The following is a 21,631-nucleotide window of genomic DNA, read 5'->3' as shown; positions in this document are numbered from 1 at the left end:
AAACAAACAATAAATCATGTACACCTCAGCTTATTCGAGTGTTTTTAAATACATTGCCCTATGGTATTATGCGCCACTTAAAGCAGCCAGATAGCCGACGCGTTTCCAAACCCTTCTTTTAGTTAATAGGGTTCTTCCTCAGGGCTGGGCTGTATACCTGTGGAGTGAAATTAAGGGACATTTAGTATCTCCTTTCTCCCAAAAATCTTAAATTACTTAGTCATCCGGAAAAACCTTTATTGGATTTTTACCTTGTCTCACGGTATTGTGGACTGCTGTTCTCAAATGGGGGGCATCGGATAAACTTGATTTTTCACCCTTACCTAAACAGAGTTAAAGGTTGGTGGTTCGTATGAGTATGGAAGATTCTGGCACTTGTTAACGTGTTTGTTGTCTCAGTTTAAGGACGCGCTGGCACCTACTTGTTTTGTCTTCTTCTACTCGGTCGCTAACTCGGAGTAACCTTTAAGAGCAGTCGATCGCATGTTCCACCACTTTCTTTCTGTGTGATGCAAGATTTTGAAATTAATCCCTAATCGGAACCAGTACCCGACTTTTGCGCGCATTCGTGTTATGATCTTGCTTACTTGTGTGGGACGCGGTGGGAGGCCCAGGCACTGCTACATTTCAATATAGTCGTGAGGGAGGTTATGAATCATTGTCAGTTTCAAAGTTCTGTGGAGGAGAGACACCAATAACTACCGTTACTTGGCGGTCGTATCTATTATCTTTCAGCGCTTCGTTTCGATTGCTGCAGATGTTCTTACCTATGTCTCTGTATCTTTGAGGCAGTGCTCGGGGTTCTGTCGGTCCGCGTGCTGCTCACTCGTCTATTGCTATTCAAGTGAGAATTTAGAGTGGAACTCGGTTTCCTGTTTATGTATGCTGCTAGGCATTGTGGGATTTGTAGTTTTTGTGAGTTGATCACACTTTCTTGGATAATCATGTGTTGGGTTTACGGCTGACTGACAAGGGGTGCGGCGCAGTGGTTACATCTCTTTATTGAGTGTGTCTAAAACACGAAGGTGGGGTTCACAGGGGGCTCAATAATAAGAACTTTGCAGTTCAGACATTTCGTTCAAGCCATCCATCACACAATTGAATTTCAAAATTAGATAGGCTTCTTTTTTCAGTAGCATGGCATCGATGTTTCCTCCTCTTGGAGGAACTTTTATGGCTTGTAGTACTGTCCATTTAAAATCTGTCTCATTGTGGTTGTGCTCAACGAAGTGCTGTACCATTGGTGCGGACAGCACTTTGTTCTTAATTCTAGACCTGTGTTGGGCTATTCGTTGGTTGGCTTTTTGGGTGGTTTTCCCAATGTACTGCTTGGGACAAGGGCACATAACTGTGTATATCACGTTGGTTGTTCTGCAGTTTGAGAATCCTTTATGTGTCCATTTGGATGTTTTAAATTGAAATTCTTCGCCTTCTATTGTATTGGGGCAAGAAGCACACGTACCACATTTATGGTGGCCTGTTATGGGCGGTAGTTTCCACAAGGTGCGCAAGTCTGTTTATACTTGGCTGACTCCCAGGTCAGCTCTTACAATATGCTGTGCAATACTTCTATTTTTCTTTAAAGCAAACAATGGCTTCTCCATTGGAATTTCTGAGTTCTGGATCAGATGCCAATTCTTTAACATGATGGACTTCAACTTATTAGTGTAAGGCCCAAATGTGGTGACACATACCGGCCTTTCAAGAGGTTTGGTGTCTTTGTTTGTTGTCAATAATTCCTCTCGTGGGGTGTGCCATGCTCGTGTGGTTGAGTGTTTCAATAATTTGGGAGGATAGCCCCTCTGTAGTAGTTGATCACTGAGTATTTGAGAATGGGTTAAAAAATCTTCCTTCCTTGAACAATTCCGTCGGATTCTCAACATTTGTCCATATGGCAAATTGGATTTTAGACTTTTCGGGTGGTAGCTTGCATAATGCAAGATTGTGTTCTTGTCTGTATCTTTACGATGTAGGGTAGTTGTTAATTTATTTTCATAGGGAAAAACCACCACATCAAGAAAAGTGAGAGATGTTCGGCTGCATGTCATTGTAAATTTTATATCTGGATGTCTGGTGTTAAGCCACTGGTGGAATTGGGCAAGCATTTCTTCAGACCCTATCCATTGGCACCAGATATCATCTATGAAACGATACCATTTAGTTATGTTTTGCTGAAATGGGTTATTGTGGTAGATGAAGCGCTCCTCATACAGGGACATGAAGAGCACCGCCATTTCCGGGGCATAAGGACACCCCATGGCGGTGCCCTTCACCTGCACGTAGAACGCGTCCAAGAACCGGAAGTAGTTCCTTTTGAGTGCTATTCTCGCTAAGTCAATAATGAAGTCTGTGGGGACTCTGTGTGGTCGGGGTCGTGTGTCAAGATAGTATTCCATTGCTTCCAGTCCCTCCTGTTGGGGGATTTGGGTGTATAAAGAGGTGACATCAAAGGATACCATCAGTTCTTGGGTTCCGTCAAATGGGGTCCCTTCAATCTTATTAATGAAATCCCTTGTGTCTTTAAGGTATGATGTTACTTGAGGCAAAAAGGGTTTTAGGAATACATCCACATATTTTGCTAATGGTTCTAATACTGAATCACACCCGGAGACTATAGGCCTTCCGGGTGGTTCAGACAAGCTCTTGTGAATCTTTGGTAGAAAATAAATCACTGGAATACGTGGACTTTTTTTATCTAGATATTGGAACTCCTTCATTCCAAGTATCCCCTTTTCCCGACCCTCTGTCAGTTTTGTCTGAATCTCAGCTTTTATTTGTGAGGTTGGATCTTCTTTAACTTCTCGATACCAGTCGGTGTTTTTGATTTGGCTGTTAGCTTCCGCAATGTATTTGTCTCTATCCCAGGCCACCAGTGCACCCCCTTTGTCAGCGGGTTTTAACACTATGGAATCATCATCGCGTAAATTGTTCAAAGCCATTTCTTGATCTCTACTGATGTTCCTCTTGAGGAACACTTTTTGTTTGCTCAATTGTGTGATGGAGGATAGAACGATCTGTTCAAAGGCAATTATTTCCTTGGGAATAGTATACGTTGGGGGAACAAATGTGGATTTGTTGGAAAGATTAGAGGGTTCAATAACTCTAGTGTCTTCTCTATTATGGAAAAATGCCTTTAGTCTCAGTTTGCGACAAAATCCTAATGCTTCAATTTTTAGATGCGTCAGGTCAGTGTGAGTTGTTGGCACAAACTTGAGTCCTAATTCCAAAACAGTTTTTTCATGTGTAGTTAAAACTCTGTTTGAGATATTCACAATGGAGGTCGGATTTATGTTTTGTATTGGGTTCTTCGTGTTCGCATTTCCCATGGTTGGGGCTGCGGTTTGAATCTGACTCTTCCTCTGCCTTCGCCTTTCTCTAAAAAAGGATTTCTTTTAGAAGGTCCCTCCCTGGGGTCTGAATCGTTAGCCGATTCTGAGGATGAACTCTCTGAAAACGTTAGAAATCTGTTTTTCGACCTCCCTTGATATTGTGATAACGCTCGTCAGGATTCTGTTTGGGTATAATAATCCTCCTTGAGGTATGGGTAAACTGATTCGATTTTGAAAGCCTTAACGTCTTTGTCGAATTTATTGGACCTGAAGTTAATGGTATTGTCTCTAAATGTGGCAATTTCCTTATTGATCTTTTCGAGTAGAGCTTTGGCTTCGTCAACAGTGTGATTGTCCTCAATAGCTTTAATCAATCCCTCTATCTCCTCCTGTTCTTTCTCACAAATTCTCTTCGCTGTTTCAACAGTGTGGACCATGAGGTCTCTGCTGCATTTCGTCGCTATATAACTGAAGCCCTTTTTGTATAGTGGGTCCTCTGTGAACACCACCGGTACGTTCTTTACTTGAAGTCCCCAAGGGATGGTACCTGCCTTGAGGTGTTCAAACAAACAATGCCCGTGCAATTCTGTGCGTGTGTGTTTTTTATGTAATCTTAATAATTTGTCACTCTCGTTTTGTTGTTGTGCATTTGTGCTGAGTTTCATTGAGGAGAACGGAGAAGGTCCCGAAATCAAATTCTTCATGTGTGTCTCAGAAAAGGAAAGGGTTTCGTCCTCTGACATGTTCCAACAGGTTATTTTCTATAACCCGTTGTAGTAATTACTTGACAGATATTTAACTTCTGTGTCTGGAGACCCACGCAGGCTGGTGCCTGCTCTTTTTACATCTATAAGTGGGGGGGTTTTGTCCTACGGGTCCTGGCTGGACAACGTACATTAATAAAGAAGAAAAAGTGCCAGGGCTCGAGTTTTAACCACCAGAGCTTATTTATTCAGCTGGTGTATACCTTCCTTTCATTATTTCCAGAAGGTGCGCATTTGTCATTATTTCAACATTTCAATACATATTTGCATTTTTAAACAAAGGATGAGACATTCCTTTTACTGTAGAGACAACATTTCACACATTGAAAATGCTTGCAATATATTCAAACATAAAACAAATCAGAAAGAATTCATGAATGGTTACACTTTCACTATTTCATGCAAAACAAACAATAAATCATGTACACCTCAGCTTATTCGAGTGTTTTTAAATACATTGCCCTATGGTATTATGCGCCACTTAAAGCAGCCAGATAGCCGACGCGTTTCCAAACCCTTCTTTTAGTTAATAGGGTTCTTCCTCAGGGCTGGGCTGTATACCTGTGGTGTGAAATTAAGGGACATTTAGTATCTCCTTTCTCCCAAAAATCTTAAATTACTTAGTCATCCGGAAAAACCTTTGTTGGATTTTTACCTTGTCTCACGGTATTGTGGACTGCTGTTCTCAAATGGGGGGCATCGGATAAACTTGATTTTTCACCATTACCTAAACAGAGTTAAAGGTTGGTGGTTCGTATGAGTATGGAAGATTCTGGCACTTGTTAACGTGTTTGATGTCTCAGTTTAAGGATGCGCTGGCACCTACTTGTTTTGTCTTTTTCTACTCGGTCGCTAACTCGGAGTAACCTTTAAGAGCAGTCGATCGCATGTTCCACCACTTTCTTTCTGTGTGATGCAAGATTTTGAAATTAATCCCTAATCGGAACCAGTACCCGACTTTTGCGCGCATTCGTGTTATGATCTTGCTTACTTGTGTGGGACGCGGCGGGAGGCCCAGGCACTGCTACATTTCAATATAGTCGTGAGGGCGGTTATGAATCATTGTCGGTTTCAAAGTTCTGTGGAGGAGAGACACCAATAACTACCGTTACTTGGCGGTCGTATCTATTATCTTTCAGCGCTTCGTTTCGATGCTGCAGATGTTCTTACCTATGTCTCTGTATCTTTGAGGCAGTGCTCGGGGTTCTGTCGGTCCGCGTGCTGCTCACTCGTCTATTGCTATTCAAGTGAGAATTTAGAGTGGAACTCGGTTTCCTGTTTATGTATGCTGCTAGGCATTGTGGGATTTGTATTTTTTGTGAGTTGATCACACTTTCTTGGATAATCATGTGTTGGGTTTACGGCTGACTGACAAGGGGTGCGGCGCAGTGGTTACATCTCTTTATTGAGTGTGTCTAAAACACGAAGGTGGGGTTCACAGGGGGCTCAATAATAAGATCTTTGCAGTTCAGACATTTCGTTCAAGCCATCCATCACACAATTGAATTTCAAAATTAGATAGGCTTCTTTTTTCAGTAGCATGGCATCGATGTTTCCTCCTCTTGGAGGAACTTTTATGGCTTGTAGTACTGTCCATTTAAAATCTGTCTCATTGTGGTTGTGCTCAACGAAGTGCTGTACCATTGGAGCGGACAGCACTTTGTTCTTAATTCTAGACCTGTGTTGGGCTATTCGTTGGTTGGCTTTTTGGGTGGTTTTCCCAATGTACAGCTTGGGACAAGGGCACATAACTGCGTATATCACGTTGGTTGTTCTGCAGTTTGAGAATCCTTTATGTGTCCATTTGGATGTTTTAAATTGAAATTCTTCGCCTTCTATTGTATTGGGGCAAGAAGCACACGTACCACATTTATGGTGGCCTGTTATGGGCGGTAGTTTCCACAAGGTGCGCAAGTCTGTTTTTACTTGGCTGACTCCCAGGTCAGCTCTTACAATATGCTGTGCAATACTTCTATTTTTCTTTAAAGCAAACAATGGCTTCTCCATTGGAATTTCTGAGTTCTGGATCAGATGCCAATTCTTTAACATGATGGACTTCAACTTATTAGTGTAAGGCCCAAATGTGGTGACACATACCGGCCTTTCAAGAGGTTTGGTGTCTTTGTTTGTTGTCAATAATTCCTCTCGTGGGGTGTGCCATGCTCGTGTGGTTGAGTGTTTCAATAATTTGGGAGGATAGCCCCTCTGTAGTAGTTGATCACTGAGTATTTGAGAATGGGTTAAAAAATCTTCCTTCCTTGAACAATTCCGTCGGATTCTCAACATTTGTCCATATGGCAAATTGGATTTTAGACTTTTCGGGTGGTAGCTTGCATAATGCAAGATTGTGTTCTTGTCTGTATCTTTACGATGTAGGGTAGTTGTTAATTTATTTTCATAGGGAAAAACCACCACATCAAGAAAAGTGAGAGATGTTCGGCTGCATGTCATTGTAAATTTTATATCTGGATGTCTGGTGTTAAGCCACTGGTGGAATTGGGCAAGCATTTCTTCAGACCCTATCCATTGGCACCAGATATCATCTATGAAACGATACCATTTAGTTATGTTTTGCTGAAATGGGTTATTGTGGTAGATGAAGCGCTCCTCATACAGGGACATGAAGAGCACCGCCATTTCCGGGGCATAAGGACACCCCATGGCGGTGCCCTTCACCTGCACGTAGAACGCGTCCAAGAACCGGAAGTAGTTCCTTTTGAGTGCTATTCTCGCTAAGTCAATAATGAAGTCTGTGGGGACTCTGTGTGGTCGGGGTCGTGTGTCAAGATAGTATTCCATTGCTTCCAGTCCCTCCTGTTGGGGGATTTGGGTGTATAAAGAGGTGACATCAAAGGATACCATCAGTTCTTGGGTTCCGTCAAATGGGGTCCCTTCAATCTTATTAATGAAATCCCTTGTGTCTTTAAGGTATGATGTTACTTGAGGCAAAAAGGGTTTTAGGAATACATCCACATATTTTGCTAATGGTTCTAATACTGAATCACACCCGGAGACTATAGGCCTTCCGGGTGGTTCAGACAAGCTCTTGTGAATCTTTGGTAGAAAATAAATCACTGGAATACGTGGACTTTTTTTATCTAGATATTGGAACTCCTTCATTCCAAGTATCCCCTTTTCCCGACCCTCTGTCAGTTTTGTCTGAATCTCAGCTTTTATTTGTGAGGTTGGATCTTCTTTAACTTCTCGATACCAGTCGGTGTTTTTGATTTGGCTGTTAGCTTCCGCAATGTATTTGTCTCTATCCCAGACCACCAGTGCACCCCCTTTGTCAGCGGGTTTTAACACTATGGAATCATCATCGCGTAAATTGTTCAAAGCCATTTCTTGATCTCTACTGATGTTCCTCTTGAGGAACACTTTTTGTTTGCTCAATTGTGTGATGGAGGATAGAACGATCTGTTCAAAGGCAATTATTTCCTTGGGAATAGTATACGTTGGGGGAACAAATGTGGATTTGTTGGAAAGATTAGAGGGTTCAATAACTCTAGTGTCTTCTCTATTATGGAAAAATGCCTTTAGTCTCAGTTTGCGACAAAATCCTAATGCTTCAATTTTAAATGCGTCAGGTCAGTGTAAGTTGTTGGCACAAACTTGAGTCCTAATTCCAAAACAGTTTTTTCATGTGTAGTTAAAACTCTGTTTGAGATATTCACAATGGAGGTCGGATTTATGTTTTGTATTGGGTTCTTCGTGTTCGCATTTCCCATGGTTGGGGCTGCGGTTTGAATCTGACTCTTCCTCTGCCTTCGCCTTTCTCTAAAAAAGGATTTCTTTTAGAAGGTCCCTCCCTGGGGTCTGAATCGTTAGCCGATTCTGAGGATGAACTCTCTGAAAACGTTAGAAATCTGTTTTTCGACCTCCCTTGATATTGTGATAACGCTCGTCGGGATTCTGTTTGGGTATAATAATCCTCCTTGAGGTATGGGTAAACTGATTCGATTTTGAAAGCCTTAACGTCTTTGTCGAATTTATTGGGCCTGAAGTTAATGGTATTGTCTCTAAATGTGGCAATTTCCTTATTGATCTTTTCGAGTAGAGCTTTGGCTTCGTCAACAGTGTGATTGTCCTCAATAGCTTTAATCAATCCCTCTATCTCCTCCTGTTCTTTCTCACAAATTCTCTTCGCTGTTTCAACAGTGTGGACCATGAGGTCTCTGCTGCATTTCGTCGCTATATAACTGAAGCCCTTTTTGTATAGTGGGTCCTCTGTGAACACCACCGGTACGTTCTTTACTTGAAGTCCCCAAGGGATGGTACCTGCCTTGAGGTGTTCAAACAAACAATGCCCGTGCAATTCTGTGCGTGTGTGTTTTTTATGTAATCTTAATAATTTGTCACTCTCGTTTTGTTGTTGTGCATTTGTGCTGAGTTTAATTGAGGAGAACGGAGAAGGTCCCGAAATCAAATTCTTTATGTGTGTCTCAGAAAAGGAAAGGGTTTTGTCCTCTGACATGTTCCAACAGGTTATTTTCTATAACCCGTTGTAGTAATTACTTGACAGATATTTAACTTCTGTGTCTGGAGACCCACGCAGGCTGGTGCCTGCTCTTTTTACATCTATAAGTGGGGGGGTTTTGTCCTACGGGTCCTGGCTGGACAACGTACATTAATAAAGAAGAAAAAGTGCCAGGGCTCGAGTTTTAACCACCAGAGCTTATTTATTCAGCTGGTGTATACCTTCCTTTCATTATTTCCAGAAGGTGCGCATTTATCATTATTTCAACATTTCAATACATATTTGCATTTTTAAACAAAGGATGAGACATTCCTTTTACTGTAGAGACAACATTTCACACATTGAAAATGCTTGCAATATATTCAAACATAAAACAAATCAGAAAGAATTCATGAATGGTTACACTTTCACTATTTCATGCAAAACAAACAATAAATCATGTACACCTCAGCTTATTCGAGTGTTTTTAAATACATTGCCCTATGGTATTATGCGCCACTTAAAGCAGCCAGATAGCCGACGCGTTTCCAAACCCTTCTTTTAGTTAATAGGGTTCTTCCTCAGGGCTGGGCTGTATACCTGTGGTGTGAAATTAAGGGACATTTAGTATCTCCTTTCTCCCAAAAATCTTAAATTACTTAGTCATCCGGAAAAACCTTTGTTGGATTTTTACCTTGTCTCACGGTATTGTGGACTGCTGTTCTCAAATGGGGGGCATCGGATAAACTTGATTTTTCACCATTACCTAAACAGAGTTAAAGGTTGGTGGTTCGTATGAGTATGGAAGATTCTGGCACTTGTTAACGTGTTTGATGTCTCAGTTTAAGGACGCGCTGGCACCTACTTGTTTTGTCTTCTTCTACTCGGTCGCTAACTCGGAGTAACCTTTAAGAGCAGTCGATCGCATGTTCCACCACTTTCTTTCTGTGTGATGCAAGATTTTGAAATTAATCCCTAATCGGAACCAGTACCGACTTTTGCGCGCTTTCGTGTTATGATCTTGCTTACTTGTGTGGGACGCGGCGGGAGGCCCAGGCACTGCTACATTTCAATATAGTCGTGAGGGCGGTTATGAATCATTGTCGGTTTCAAAGTTCTGTGGAGGAGAGACACCAATAACTACCGTTACTTGGCGGTCGTATCTATTATCTTTCAGCGCTTCGTTTCGATTGCTGCAGATGTTCTTACCTATGTCTCTGTATCTTTGAGGCAGTGCTCGGGGTTCTGTCGGTCCGCGTGCTGCTCACTCGTCTATTGCTATTCAAGTGAGAATTTAGAGTGGAACTCGGTTTCCTGTTTATGTATGCTGCTAGGCATTGTGGGATTTGTAGTTTTTGTGAGTTGATCACACTTTCTTGGATAATCATGTGTTGGGTTTACGGCTGACTGACAAGGGGTGCGGCGCAGTGGTTACATCTCTTTATTGAGTGTGTCTAAAACACGAAGGTGGGGTTCACAGGGGGCTCAATAATAAGATCTTTGCAGTTCAGACATTTCGTTCAAGCCATCCATCACACAATTGAATTTCAAAATTAGATAGGCTTCTTTTTTCAGTAGCATGGCATCGATGTTTCCTCCTCTTGGAGGAACTTTTATGGATTGTAGTACTGTCCATTTAAAATCTGTCTCATTGTGGTTGTGCTCAACGAAGTGCTGTACCATTGGTGCGGACAGCACTTTGTTCTTAATTCTAGACCTGTGTTGGGCTATTCGTTGGTTGGCTTTTTGGGTGGTTTTCCCAATGTACAGCTTGGGACAAGGGCACATAACTGCGTATATCACGTTGGTTGTTCTGCAGTTTGAGAATCCTTTATGTGTCCATTTGGATGTTTTAAATTGAAATTCTTCGCCTTCTATTGTATTGGGGCAAGAAGCACACGTACCACATTTATGGTGGCCTGTTATGGGCGGTAGTTTCCACAAGGTGCGCAAGTCTGTTTTTACTTGGCTGACTCCCAGGTCAGCTCTTACAATATGCTGTGCAATACTTCTATTTTTCTTTAAAGCAAACAATGGCTTCTCCATTGGAATTTCTGAGTTCTGGATCAGATGCCAATTCTTTAACATGATGGACTTCAACTTATTAGTGTAAGGCCCAAATGTGGTGACACATACCGGCCTTTCAAGAGGTTTGGTGTCTTTGTTTGTTGTCAATAATTCCTCTCGTGGGGTGTGCCATGCTCGTGTGGTTGAGTGTTTCAATAATTTGGGAGGATAGCCCCTCTGTAGTAGTTGATCACTGAGTATTTGAGAATGGGTTAAAAAATCTTCCTTCCTTGAACAATTCCGTCGGATTCTCAACATTTGTCCATATGGCAAATTGGATTTTAGACTTTTCGGGTGGTAGCTTGCATAATGCAAGATTGTGTTCTTGTCTGTATCTTTACGATGTAGGGTAGTTGTTAATTTATTTTCATAGGGAAAAACCACCACATCAAGAAAAGTGAGAGATGTTCGGCTGCATGTCATTGTAAATTTTATATCTGGATGTCTGGTGTTAAGCCACTGGTGGAATTGGGCAAGCATTTCTTCAGACCCTATCCATTGGCACCAGATATCATCTATGAAACGATACCATTTAGTTATGTTTTGCTGAAATGGGTTATTGTGGTAGATGAAGCGCTCCTCATACAGGGACATGAAGAGCACCGCCATTTCCGGGGCATAAGGACACCCCATGGCGGTGCCCTTCACCTGCACGTAGAACGCGTCCAAGAACCGGAAGTAGTTCCTTTTGAGTGCTATTCTCGCTAAGTCAATAATGAATCTGTGGGGACTCTGTGTGGTCGGGGTCGTGTGTCAAGATAGTATTCCATTGCTTCCAGTCCCTCCTGGTGGGGGATTTGGGTGTATAAAGAGGTGACATCAAAGGATACCATCAGTTCTTGGGTTCCGTCAAATGGGGTCCCTTCAATCTTATTAATGAAATCCCTTGTGTCTTTAAGGTATGATGTTACTTGAGGCAAAAAGGGTTTTAGGAATACATCCACATATTTTGCTAATGGTTCACCATAAATGTGGTACGTGTGCTTCTTGCCCCAATACAATAGAAGGCGAAGAATTTCTATTTAAAACATCCAAATGGACACATAAAGGATTCTCAAACTGCAGAACAACCAACGTGATATACGCAGTTATGTGCCCTTGTCCCAAGCTGTACATTGGGAAAACCACCCAAAAAGCCAACCAACGAATAGCCCAACACAGGTCTAGAATTAAGAACAAAGTGCTGTCCGCTCCAATGGTACAGCACTTCGTTGAGCACAACCACAATGAGACAGATTTTAAATGGACAGTACTACAAGCCATAAAAGTTCCTCCAAGAGGAGGAAACATCGATGCCATGCTACTGAAAAAAGAAGCCTATCTAATTTTGAAATTCAATTGTGTGATGGATGGCTTGAACGAAATGTCTGAACTGCAAAGATCTTATTATTGAGCCCCCTGTGAACCCCACCTTCGTGTTTTAGACACACTCAATAAAGAGATGTAACCACTGCGCCGCACCCCTTGTCAGTCAGCCGTAAACCCAACACATGATTATCCAAGAAAGTGTGATCAACTGACAAAAACTACAAATCCCACAATGCCTAGCAGCATACATAAACAGGAAACCGAGTTCCACTCTAAATTCTCACTTGAATAGCAATAGACGAGTGAGCAGCACGCGGACCGACAGAACCCCGAGCACTGCCTCAAAGATACAGAGACATAGGTAAGAACATCTGCAGCAATCGAAACGAAGCGCTGAAAGATAATAGATACGACCGCCAAGTAACGGTAGTTATTGGTGTCTCTCCTCCACAGAACTTTGAAACCGACAATGATTCATAACCGCCCTCACGACTATATTGAAATGTAGCAGTGCCTGGGCCTCCCGCCGCGTCCCACACAAGTAAGCAAGATCATAACACGAATGCGCGCAAAAGTCGGGTACTGGTTCCGATTAGGGATTAATTCCAAAATCTTGCATCACACAGAAAGAAAGTGGTGGAACATGCGATCGACTGCTCTTAAAGGTTACTCCGAGTTAGCGACCGAGTAGAAGAAGACAAAACAAGTAGGTGCCAGCGCGTCCTTAAACTGAGACATCAAACACGTTAACAAGTGCCAGAATCTTCCATACTCATACGAACCACCAACCTTTAACTCTGTTTAGGTAATGGTGAAAAATCAAGTTTATCCGATGCCCCCCATTTGAGAACAGCAGTCCACAATACCGTGAGACAAGGTAAAAATCCAACAAAGGTTTTTCCGGATGACTAAGTAATTTAAGATTTTTGGGAGAAAGGAGATACTAAATGTCCCTTAATTTCACACCACAGGTATACAGCCCAGCCCTGAGGAAGAACCCTATTAACTAAAAGAAGGGTTTGGAAACGCATCGGCTATCTGGCTGCTTTAAGTGGCGCATAATACCATAGGGCAATGTATTTAAAAACACTCGAATAAGCTGAGGTGTACATGATTTATTGTTTGTTTTGCATGAAATAGTGAAAGTGTAACCATTCATGAATTCTTTCTGATTTGTTTTATGTTTGAATATATTGCAATCATTTTCAATGTGTGAAATGTTGTCTCTACAGTAAAAGGAATGTCTCATCCTTTGTTTAAAAATGCAAATATGTTTTGAAATGTTGAAATAATGACAAATGCGCACCTTCTGGAAATAATGAAAGGAAGGTATACACCAGCTGAATAAATAAGCTCTGGTGGTTAAAACTCGAGCCCTGGCACTTTTTCTTCTTTTTTTTCTTCTTTAATAATGTACGTTGTCCAGCCAGGACACGTAGGACAAAACCCCCCCACTTATAGATGTAAAAAGAGCAGGCACCAGCCTGCGTGGGTCTCCAGACACAGAAGTTAAATATCTGTCAAGTAATTACTACAACGGGTTATAGAAAATAACCTGTTGGAACATGTCAGAGGACGAAACCCTTTCCTTTTCTGAGACACACATAAAGAATTTGATTTCGGGACCTTCTCCGTTCTCCTCAATTAAACTCAGCACAAATGCACAACAACAAAACGAGAGTGACAAATTATTAAGATTAAATAAAAAACACACACGCACAGAATTGCACGGGCATTTTTTGTTTGAACACCTCAAGGCAGGTACCATCCCTTGGGGACTTCAAGTAAAGAACGTACCGGTGGTGTTCACAGAGGACCCACTATACAAAAAGGGCTTCAGTTATATAGCGACGAAATGCAGCAGAGACCTCATGGTCCACACTGTTGAAACAGCGAAGAGAATTTGTGAGAAAGAACAGGAGGAGATAGAGGGATTGATTAAAGCTATTGAGGACAATCACACTGTTGACGAAGCCAAAGCTCTACTCGAAAAGATCAATAAGGAAATTGCCACATTTAGAGACAATACCATTAACTTCAGGTCCAATAAATTCGACAAAGACGTTAAGGCTTTCAAAATCGAATCAGTTTACCCATACCTCAAGGAGGATTATTATACCCAAACAGAATCCCGACGAGCGTTATCACAATATCAAGGGAGGTCGAAAAACAGATTTCTAACGTTTTCAGAGAGTTCATCCTCAGAATCGGCTAACGATTCAGACCCCAGGGAGGGACCTTCTAAAAGAAATCCTTTTTTAGAGAAAGGCGAAGGCAGAGGAAGAGTCAGATTCAAACCGCAGCCCCAACCATGGGAAATGCGAACACGAAGAACCCAATACAAAACATAAATCCGACCTCCATTGTGAATATCTCAAACAGAGTTTTAACTACACATGAAAAAACTGTTTTGGAATTAGGACTCAAGTTTGTGCCAACAACTCACACTGACCTGACGCATCTAAAAATTGAAGCATTAGAATTTTGTCGCAAACTGAGACTAAAGGCATTTTTCCATAATAGAGAAGACACTAGAGTTATTGAACCCTCTAATCTTTCCAACAAATCCACATTTGTTCCCCCAACGTATACTATTCCCAAGGAAATAATTGCCTTTGAACAGATCGTTCTATCCTCCATCACACAATTGAGCAAACAAAAAGTGTTCATCAAGAGGAACATCAGTAGAGATCAAGAAATGGCTTTGAACAATTTACGCGATGATGATTCCATAGTGTTAAAACCCGCTGACAAAGGGGGTGCACTGGTAGTCTGGGATAGAGACAAATACATTGCTGAAGCTAACAGCCAAATCAAAAACACCGACTGGTATCGAGAAGTTAAAGAAGATCCAACCTCACAAATAAAAGCTGAGATTCAGACAAAACTGACAGAGGGTCGGAAAAGGGGATACTTGGAATGAAGGAGTTCCAATATCTAGATAAAAAAAGTCCACGTATTCCAGTGATTTATTTTCTACCAAAGATTCACAAGAGCTTGTCTGAACCACCCGGAAGGCCTATAGTCTCCGGGTGTGATTCAGTATTAGAACCATTAGCAAAATATGTGGATGTATTCCTAAAACCCTTTTTGCCTCAAGTAACATCATACCTTAAAGACACAAGGGATTTCATTAATAAGATTGAAGGGACCCCATTTGACGGAACCCAAGAACTGATGGTATCCTTTGATGTCACCTCTTTATACACCCAAATCCCCCAACAGGAGGGACTGGAAGCAATGGAATACTATCTTGACACACGACCCCGACCAGACAGAGTCCCCACAGACTTCATTATTGACTTAGCGAGAATAGCACTCAAAAGGAACTACTTCCGGTTCTTGGACGCGTTCTGCGTGCAGGTGAAGGGCACCGCCATGGGGTGTCCTTATGCCCCAGAAATGGCGGTGCTCTTCATGTCCCTGTATGAGGAGCGCTTCATCTACCACAATAACCCATTTCAGCAAAACATAACTAAATGGTATCGTTTCATAGATGATATCTGGTGCCAATGGATAGGGTCTGAAGAAATGCTTGCCCAATTCCACCAGTGGCTTAACACCAGACATCCAGATATAAAATTTACAATGACATGCAGCCGAACATCTCTCACTTTTCTTGATGTGGTGGTTTTTCCCTATGAAAATAAATTAACAACTACCCTACATCGTAAAGATACAGATAAGAACACAATCTTGCATTATGCAAGCTACCACCCGAAAAGTCTAAAATCCAATTTGCCATATGGACAAATGTTGAGAATCCGACGGAATTGTTCAAGGAAGGAAGATTTTTTAACCCATTCTCAAATACTCAGTGATCAACTACTACAGAGGGGCTATCCTCCCAAATTATTGAAACACTCAACCACACGAGCATGGCACACCCCACGAGAGGAATTATTGACAACAAACAAAGACACCAAACCTCTTGAAAGGCCGGTATGTGTCACCACATTTGGGCCTTACACTAATAAGTTGAAGTCCATCATGTTAAAGAATTGGCATCTGATCCAGAACTCAGAAATTCCAATGGAGAAGCCATTGTTTGCTTTAAAGAAAAATAGAAGTATTGCACAGCATATTGTAAGAGCTGACCTGGGAGTCAGCCAAGTAAAAACAGACTTGCGCACCTTGTGGAAACTACCGCCCATAACAGGCCACCATAAATGTGTACGTGTGCTTCTTGCCCCAATACAATAGAAGGCGAAGAATTTCAATTTAAAACATCCAAATGGACACATAAAGGATTCTCAAACTGCAGAACAACCAACGTGATATACGCAGTTATGTGCCCTTGTCCCAAGCTGTACATTGGGAAATCCACCCAAAAAGCCAACCAACGAATAGCCCAACACAGGTCTAGAATTAAGAACAAAGTGCTGTCCGCACCAATGGTACAGCACTTCGTTGAGCACAACCACAATGAGACAGATTTTAAATGGACAGTACTACAAGCCATAAAAGTTCCTCCAAGAGGAGGAAACATCGATGCCATGCTACTGAAAAAAGAAGCCTATCTAATTTTGAAATTCAATTGTGTGATGGATGGCTTGAACGAAATGTCTGAACTGCAAAGATCTTATTATTGAGCCCCCTGTGAACCCCACCTTCGTGTTTTAGACACACTCAATAAAGAGATGTAACCACTGCGCCGCACCCCTTGTCAGTCAGCCGTAAACCCAACACATGATTATCCAAGAAAGTGTGATCAACTCACAAAAACTACAAATCCCACAATGCCTAGCAGCATACATAAACAGGAAACCGAGTTCCACTCTAAATTCTCACTTGAATAGCAATAGACGAGTGAGCAGCACGCGGACCGACAGAACCCCGAGCACTGCCTCAAAGATACAGAGACATAGGTAAGAACATCTGCAGCAATCGAAACGAAGCGCTGAAAGATAATAGATACGACCGCCAAGTAACGGTAGTTATTGGTGTCTCTCCTCCACAGAACTTTGAAACCGACAATGATTCATAACCGCCCTCACGACTATATTGAAATGTAGCACTGCCTGGGCCTCCCGCCGCGTCCCACACAAGTAAGCAAGATCATAACACGAATGCGCGCAAAAGTCGGGTACTGGTTCCGATTAGGGATTAATTTCAAAATCTTGCATCACACAGAAAGAAAGTGGTGGAACATGCGATCGACTGCTCTTAAAGGTTACTCCGAGTTAGCGACCGAGTAGAAGAAGACAAAACAAGTAGGTGCCAGCGCGTCCTTAAACTGAGACATCAAACACGTTAACAAGTGCCAGAATCTTCCATACTCATACGAACCACCAACCTTTAACTCTGTTTAGGTAATGGTGAAAAATCAAGTTTATCCGATGCCCCCCATTTGAGAACAGCAGTCCACAATACCGTGAGACAAGGTAAAAATCCAACAAAGGTTTTTCCGGATGACTAAGTAATTTAAGATTTTTGGGAGAAAGGAGATACTAAATGTCCCTTAATTTCACACCACAGGTATACAGCCCAGCCCTGAGGAAGAACCCTATTAACTAAAAGAAGGGTTTGGAAACGCGTCGGCTATCTGGCTGCTTTAAGTGGCGCATAATACCATAGGGCAATGTATTTAAAAACACTCGAATAAGCTGAGGTGTACATGATTTATTGTTTGTTTTGCATGAAATAGTGAAAGTGTAACCATTCATGAATTCTTTCTGATTTGTTTTATGTTTGAATATATTGCAAGCATTTTCAATGTGTGAAATGTTGTCTCTACAGTAAAAGGAATGTCTCATCCTTTGTTTAAAAATGCAAATATGTTTTGAAATGTTGAAATAATGACAAATGCGCACCTTCTGGAAATAATGAAAGGAAGGTATACACCAGCTGAATAAATAAGCTCTGGTGGTTAAAACTCGAGCCCTGGCACTTTTTCTTCTTTATTAACAGAGGGAAACAAAGGCACACAGCTTGCCTTCTCTTGACAGGTACTTAAGAGAGGCATGCTTTTGCCTTTGTTCTGTCCATGTAAATAAATGCAGACACTATAAGACTGTCAGATGGGTTAGTCTATTCCCGTATTTACACAAATAATTTAAATAGCACTATTTTATTTCTTTTATATCGCTACGGCGTGACGTCATGAGGTCATTTGCATATTGTCATACCTTTGGCAGTCCCCCCACTTCTTTTCATAGGACGTGTGTCCTGGTTGACAGAGTGTGTTTGATGATTTTGGGTGGTTACAGAGTTTGTTCAATGTCTAGGCTTAGAGAAAAGGGGCGGGGGCGTGTAGTTAATCAAAGGTCACCAGCACCCATGTGTTTTAGATTTTGAAGTGTCTTTCAACATTAATAATATAACTCCAAGAAGCAAAACCGTGCGTTACAGGAAACATTTTTGCTTTAGCAGAAGCTTCCCAAACTTGAGGTTTTGTACAGAACAGCCTGGTGTGTGTTGTCTGGTTGAGAGCAGACCACAAAAACAGGATGTGTTGTGCGTGGCTGGGGCATTGCTGGCACACATTGAAGTGTTGTTCTTTTGATATTTACGTTTTTATGCACTGTGAGGTAAACTTGCCAGAATTGCTCAGCATTTTTTTTGTTAAAAGATGAACTAGCTACAGTTGATTTAGGGATACCTCAGGTCTCTCTGCAGAGAGCTTATCTCACTGAACCCCAACCCATGGTGCCCTGTTTGACACTTGGCATTAAACTGTTCTCTTTAAATGTAAACATCCATTTTCTGAAATGGAATTTGAGACTGTGGTGATATTAAGCACTCTTTTTTTAAGTAAGTAAAAGCTTTATTGTTTCTGATTAAATAAAACCATTACAAAAATACATTTTAGGGGGCGTGGCTTTGGAGCCGATGGAGGAGGAAGCGTGAGCCTGTAGCTCCGCACCGACCCCATTGATTCTCCTGGTTTGGGGGCTGCCTAGGTCCCCCAAACTTTATCCTGATTAAGCGGAGGGATAAAGAGAGCTTCCCCTCCTCGCGCCTCCTGTGCAGCCCGGGGTCTCGGTGAAAATCCCAAGTTCTGGTTCGGCCGCCGAACAAGATGGAGGCGTCGGCGATGGCGTACATTAGCTAGAGCGGTACTGGTTGCAGAGAGGGCCTGCCTGGGTAACCGGAAAGTGTGGCGGAGAGGCTGCTGGGGCCGGATGCTGTGCGGGACCCCCTGTGTGCCAGATCGGGTGGTGGAGATTGGAGTCCCGCGCCGGAGCTGGGCCCTGGTGGGAAGCTCGGAAGTGTATTGGCGGCCTGTCGCCCTGCCGGGAACCTGTTACGGAGGAGCGGCGGGGACCTGCTACTGGCCACTGCTGAATGCCTGAAGCTGGGGCCTGAGGTGAGACGCGGCGTGGAAGCTGGATGGGGGCGGCACTGCTGACCGCGACCCCCCCCCAGGGAGCAGCAACGCGGAGGGCACTGTGGAGGGTTGCGAAGAGCGGCTGATGAGCTGCAGGCTCTTGCCTACCGGCGTGGCTCGATTCATGGAGGCACTCGGTACCGCAACGGTCTTCCCCTCCCAATGGGAGACTACTGGCTACGCAACTACGATTGAAAGTGCCCTTCTTTGTGTCTGCATCCTATAAAAATCCTGGCTTCCTGGGGGCCTCGCCTCCATTGCACTGTGGGGCTGGAACTACCCGGATGTAACCCTCACTATGTGGAAATATATGCGGATTGCTGCAGCGCCCATTCTTTGACCCCCACTTTGAGCAGTAAGGACGGCAAGAAATTTACACGACCCTGCTGGAGGTAGGAGATACCTGCTGGGGGGGACCTGCAGAGTGCATGTAGCGGAGCGGCTCCACAGTGTTGATCCTAGGTTGACCACTGGTCCCTGGGGTGGCATTTGCCAGTGGTGGAGTGTGGACTGCGCAGTGAATTGGGCGTAGTGGTACGTGCTAAGCTGAGGTCTGCGGGCTAACAATGGAAGTTCTAGAGAGCGAGGACTTATCGCTGGCTGTGGAGCTACCACAAGCCAGATCCACCTGCAGTGACACGGCGTTGTGGATAATTGCTGACGGTAACATACCTGCCCCCTTCTGCGCTGTGCCAGCGCGCTGAATCATGGGAAAGCCCCGGGGAAAGCAGGGGGGTGCCGCCTTGGACAGTGTGGAGCCGGAGATGGAGTGGGGACCACGGGACCCAGCGACTGCTCCTTCTGGGTCGCTCCTGCAGCACCAGGTGGAACAAATCCTGCAGGCCATAACGGATACTAGAGCGACCCTGCAGCAGGATATAGCACAGGTGGCGACAGGATTGGGGCTCTTGAAAGCCGATCATGCAAAGCTATCCGATAGGGTGCGACAGACAGAGATCAAGCTGGAGGAAGTTGGGCCTGGACAAAGTAAACTGGATACTCAGATGGGTGAAGTTCTATCCCGGCTGCGGACTCTGGAGAAGCGAGCCGATGACGCGGAAGGCCGCAATAGAAGGAACAACGTTCGAGTAGTGGGCCTGCCGGAAGGCATTGAAGGATCTGACATGGTGGCCTACTTAGAGCGTTGGTTCCGAGACGGGGTCGCACCAGAAGATCAGTCACAGTTTTATAGGCGTGCAAGGGCCCACAGAGTGCCGGCGCGCCCGCTAAATCCTGGACGCCCACCTTGACCGGTGGTGGCACGCCTCCTCCACTACAGAGATAGGGACTTGCTCCTTCATAAGGCCAGGACCTCAGGCCCCTACACTGTGGAAATAGCAATGTCACACTATTCCCAGATTATACACTCGAGGTACAACGAGCCAGGAAGTCTTTCTTGGCGGTCAAGCGAGCGCTCAGGACAGAAGGCGTACAATATTCCTTGATGTTCCCTGCCCGATTGCAAATCGTGTTGGATGGCAAAACGCATTTTAGCAACAGCCCTCAAGAGGCCTGGACATGGCTGGAAGAGTACCGATCTGGCAAGGGAGCGGCTGGCCTTCCCTCGCGAGACCCAGCGATGGAACAACGACTTCACCGACCTCGCCGAGATAGGAAACGGCTGTCGGTGCCTGGGGACCCTTCTATGTCCCAGACGGAGACAGACCAATTGGCGGCACTACAGGCTGTTGTGAATATTGCTGGAGCCGAGTCCCCCACAATGGTAGCATCCTCCGGCTCGAAGAAATGAGCAGATGATACGGAAACTGAGCTCTCTGACACCGGCAGCCAGGTCCTCCCCCAGGTGACACCGGGCACGGCAGATGATATGGTTGATGCCTCGTGACAGGCAGGGTAGACTCTGTGACTCTTCCTGAGGATGCACTTCGCTGTGCGCCTCACAAGTCACCATGCCCTGAGCTGCTTAAAATTGGGGGGATCAAGACACTTGTTGACCAGTGGGGACAACTGGTCGTTGAAATGCTTTTACTTTGCCGCCTGTGGGGCGCTGTCCCCTTCACTAATGGGAGATCGGACCTTACTGGGGGGTTGGTGCTGGATGCATCGGCTCGCTATTGTTGCTCTATTAGGTTCTACCCTATCCCCACCTGATGGTTCCCAGTTAGCACGCCTTTGGTCCTCTCTTGAGGGCGTTTGTTGGGGTCAGTTTGGATAAGATTTACTATGTTAGTGCCTGTTCTGGGGAGGGAGGGTAATGTTAAGGGTGGGTTGGAGGTTTTTGAGAATGTTGGGAGGTTTGATTGGGGAATGGTACTCACCGGCGTGTCTTGAAGGGATCGGTGACCTACTGTGTTTTTGCAATTGATTTATGGGTCCGTTACCTGATGTAAAATGTTTGACTTGGAATGTGCGGGGC

Source organism: Lissotriton helveticus, chromosome 3_1 (genome assembly GCF_964261635.1).
Source record: "Lissotriton helveticus chromosome 3_1, aLisHel1.1, whole genome shotgun sequence".
NCBI lineage: Eukaryota > Metazoa > Chordata > Amphibia > Caudata > Salamandridae > Lissotriton > Lissotriton helveticus.
This window is presented reverse-complemented; position numbering follows the sequence as displayed.